General features: G+C 38.4%; 1 non-coding gene across 1 annotated transcript; it reads right to left on the bottom strand.

Moving 5' to 3' along the window:
* Positions 1-3,950: 3,950 nt before the first annotated feature.
* Positions 3,951-4,058, bottom strand: LOC141624828 (small nucleolar RNA R71). Its single transcript, XR_012534631.1, has one exon. It is a non-coding gene; the product is annotated as a small nucleolar RNA R71 (small nucleolar RNA).
* Positions 4,059-4,376: the final 318 nt, after the last annotated feature.

The following is a 4,376-nucleotide window of genomic DNA, read 5'->3' as shown; positions in this document are numbered from 1 at the left end:
GAACCCTGTCCAACGATCCGAGTGGCCCGAGCTCAGGACGAGCGGATCAGAGCAACGATCCGAGTGTCCCTGAGCATGATTCGAGCGTGCCAGACCAATGATCCGAGCGTCCCGACTTCCAGGACCAGCGAATCCTCTTACAGGACAACCCGTGCTTCAGGTGATCCGAGCGGATCCTGGTGGGAGTTGCAAGCATGATCCGCGCATGTCCCTCGGGAGTTGCATTTCCTCAAGCTTCTCTTAGGGTCTTAATAGTCATTTAAGCCCTTAGTAACCCTAATCCTTGTACTTAATTTTAGTATAAATACCCCTATGTACTACCTAGATGAGGGGGTCATCTTAATCAAGTTGGAATTAAGCTTTAATCTCATTTTAATCAACTCTTAATCCCCTCTTAATTTAGTTGTAATACATTTCCCAATATTAATGACATCTTAATCTTTCCTTAATTTCTCAATTGTTCTTAGTTTTATTTGGGTAATTAGAAGATCATTTGGGTTTATTGGAGGATTGACTACCTTCCATCAATCATCAACTACTTCTATTATTCTTTGCTTTATTATTTGGATCATCTCCATAGGTATAATTCCTTTTTGCCCTTGTTTAATTATTGTTAATCACATCATTTATTCATCATGTTTTGCTTTGTTAGTATAATTGACAACCTTATTAGCATACTAAATTTGATCATGAGTGTGTAGTTCTTTAGCTAGGGTTAATGGGGAATTAGGGGAAACAAACATGGGAATTAATCTATGCTTAATCTAATATGTTTTCATAATTAATTTGCTTGCTTAATGTGATTTCAACCTATGCACATGTTACTTTTGATGAAATGCGAGCCTATGAATCCTTGCATTTTTTACCCATCTCCTATCTTTTCAATGAGGCTTGTAAGACATAAACCAACTCGAGCCTCATTAGACCATGCGTAAGAGTTGAATATCAGGAGACTAAGTCGACTTGTAGGTGTTGTACAGTCTAGACGACTCGGCTCCGGGACCTAAATTCTCCTAGGGATTGTAAGATATACACTAACTCGATCCCATCACAACAATAAGTGCTTGCATCTATTTGAGAACATGTTTGTATAATCTATACCCATGAATCCTCTATGAACTCATGACATCCTAGTGCTTTTAATCAATTTTTACAACCCCTATAATTGCTTTACTTAATTTACATTTATCTTGTTGATTAGTTTAGACCACATCTCATCTCAAACCCAATTTGTGTCACCTTAAGACATAGCTACTTGCAATTGAAGATCCTACATCAATACCCGTCCCTTGGGATCCGACCTTTACTTACCTATTTGCTAAGAGTAGTTTGTGAAGTTATAAATATTGTTTTGGTTGGTAGCTTTTGACGACGTGTTTTAGTCCAAACAAAAAATGGCGCCGTTGCCGGGGACGGTGTTCAATTGATTTGATTTTCGTTAATTATTTTTAGTTGTGTCTTTCTTTCTTTACCTTGGGGAAGTTAATATCCTCAAGGTTGTTCTAATTGTTCTCGAGTTGTTTGATATTTTGCATGACTCGGAGACCACAAGGTGATGTGACTTATATATGAGCACATTTAGTCCCCGAATTAGCCTCGTTCCTATGCTTTATAATGCATAATTGGGTCATTTACTATATTTAGTTTCCCATTTTGCATATTCTTTGAGGTTTTGTTTCCTTGGTAGGAGAGGAGTGCAAACCTTGTATTTACATGGCGAAATGGAGCTAAATTGATCGCATCCAATGACCAAACATCAAAGGGAAGACGATACTGGAAGGCCTCTGAAGATAATAAAGTATATTGGGCAATGATGAAAGGATCCTTGCATCCTCAACAAGATCCTCGCGGATTGTTGAGGATTGAAGAGAAAAGAAGTGTCTGACCCAGGATCCGAGCGGATTGCCAGCAATCCGGGCGTCTCCCTGCACCACAATCCGAGCGTTCCGAGCTTAAGACGCTCGTCTTGAAGCCATAGAATCCGAGCATCTCCCCTAAAGATCCGCTCAGATCTCGTGCCAGCACCCAAGCCGCTCGGGACGAGCATATCCATACGGGACTAGCAAAACGGAGATGCTCATGTCCTTGGAGAGGAGCATTTCCTCAACTTTTCTTAAGGGTCTTAATAGTCATTTAAGCCCTTACTAATCCTAATCTTTGTACCTAATCTTTAGTATAAATACCCCTTTGTACTACCTAGATTAGCATGCTCTCTTAATCAAGTTGTAATCAATTAGTAATCTCATCTTAATCTTGTAATCAACTCTTAATCTAGTCTTAATACAAATCTCATTTCTTAATCTTTTCTTAATTTCTATATTGTTCATCATTTATTTTGGGCAATTAGAAGATTATTTGGGTTTATTTGGAGGATTGACAACCTTCCATCAATCATCAAGTACTTTTATTATTCTTTGCTTTATTATTGGGAATCATCTTCATAGGTATACTTCTCTCTTAATCCTTTTAATTATTGTTAATCATTTTCATTTGTTCATCATGTTTTGCCTTGCTAGTATGATTAACAACCTTGTTAGCATGTTAAACTTGATAATGAGTGAGTAGTTTCCTTAGCTAGGGTTAATGGGCAATTAGGGGAAACCAACATGAGGATTGATTCATGCTTAATCTAATATGTTTTCATAATTAATTTGCTTGCTTATTGTGATTCCAACTTATGCACATGTTATGTTTGATGAAATGCGAGCCTATGAATCCTTGCATTTTTTACCCACCACCTATCTTTTCAATGAGACTTATAAGACATAAACCAACTCGAGTCTCATTAGACCGTGCATATAGTTGGATAGGAAGGACTAAGTCGACTTGTAGGTGTTGTACAATCTAATCGATTCGGCTCCGGGACCCAAACCTTCTTAGGGATTGTAAGATATACACTAACTCGATCCCATCACAACAATAAGTGCTTGCATTAGTAGAGAACATGTTTGTATGATCAACTCCTATGAATCCCCTTTGAACCCATGACACATTCTAATCATCTTGCTTGTTTTTATTACTTTACTTTTATATTGGTTATTAGTTTAGTTGATCTCCTATCTCAACCCAAATTGTGACACCTTTAGACACAACCATCTGCAATTGAAAATCCTACATCAATACCCGTCCCTTGGGATCCGACCTTTACTTGCCTCTTTAGTAAGAGTAGTTTGTAAAGTTATAAATATTGTTTTGGATAGGTGACTTTTGACGACGCGTTTACCGACCACACCAAAAATGGCGCCATTGCCGGGGACGGTGTTAACTTGATTTGATTTTCTTTAATTGTTTTTAGTTGTGTCTTTCTTTACCTTGAGGAAGTCAATCTCCTCAAGATTGTTCTAATTGTTTTCAAGTTGTTTGATATTTTGCATGTCTAGGAGATCACAAGGTAACTTGTTACCCATTGATCTTGAAATCAAAAGAACTTTGACCAACAATAGAAGACTTGCTAGAATACTTTGAGAGGTATTGGTGAGATTGTGGACATTCAACCAAATAACATTGAGCTCCTCAACCCTTTTGCAAGAGAAGAAGAGGATAATCCAATACAAAACCCACCACAAAATCAACCCACAATGCCTAAATTTTCATCACATTCCGTACCAACCGAGGAGAACCTACCAAATGGTACTCCTACACCACATCATTTAACCGGTAATTTCATTGCCAAATCCGCATTCATTCAACTAGTTGAGAGAATTCAATTTGGAGGGATGCTTAGTGAAGACCCTCATTCTCATATGGAGACTTTTTGTGACTATTGTGATGCGATTTCTCAAACCGGAGTAACTCAAGACCAAATCCGATAGGTCTTATTTCCTTTTTCTTTGATTGGTTCCGCGAAACAATGGTTGAAGAGCCTAGATAAGGCTACTCTTGGTATTGATTCTTGGAAGAAATTGGCACTTGCTTTCTACAATAAATTCTATCCTCCAGAGAAGACTAACATGTTGACAGCCCAAATCACCGGGTTCAAACAAAGGGATGAGGAATCCTTGTATGAAGCATGGGAGGGATTCAAGGATACTTGTCGATCTTGCCCACACCATGTACTTAGCGAGTGGTTCCTTGTACAACAATTATGGAATGGTCTATACGAAGACTCCCGAAACATTCTCATTATGGGATCAAATGGTATGTTCACCGAATTTGATGACAATCAAACATGGAACAAAATTGAAGAAATGGCGGACCATAACTCACAATATAGTAGACCTCGGAAGGCTACTAGAGGAGGAAAGCATGAGGTGGATTCCATTACTTAATTGGGTGCTCAACTTAGTGCTCATATTGATACCATTAATTTGAAGTTTGAGAAGGCCATGGCTAAACTTGAAGAGGCCTCCAAATCACCCAAGCAACATGGTAATGCT

This window comes from Silene latifolia, chromosome X, assembly GCF_048544455.1.
Source record: "Silene latifolia isolate original U9 population chromosome X, ASM4854445v1, whole genome shotgun sequence".
NCBI classification, from domain to species: Eukaryota; Viridiplantae; Streptophyta; class Magnoliopsida; order Caryophyllales; family Caryophyllaceae; genus Silene; species Silene latifolia.
The sequence above is the reverse complement of the archived record's forward strand: the minus strand, read 5'-3'. Positions and strand labels throughout refer to the sequence as shown.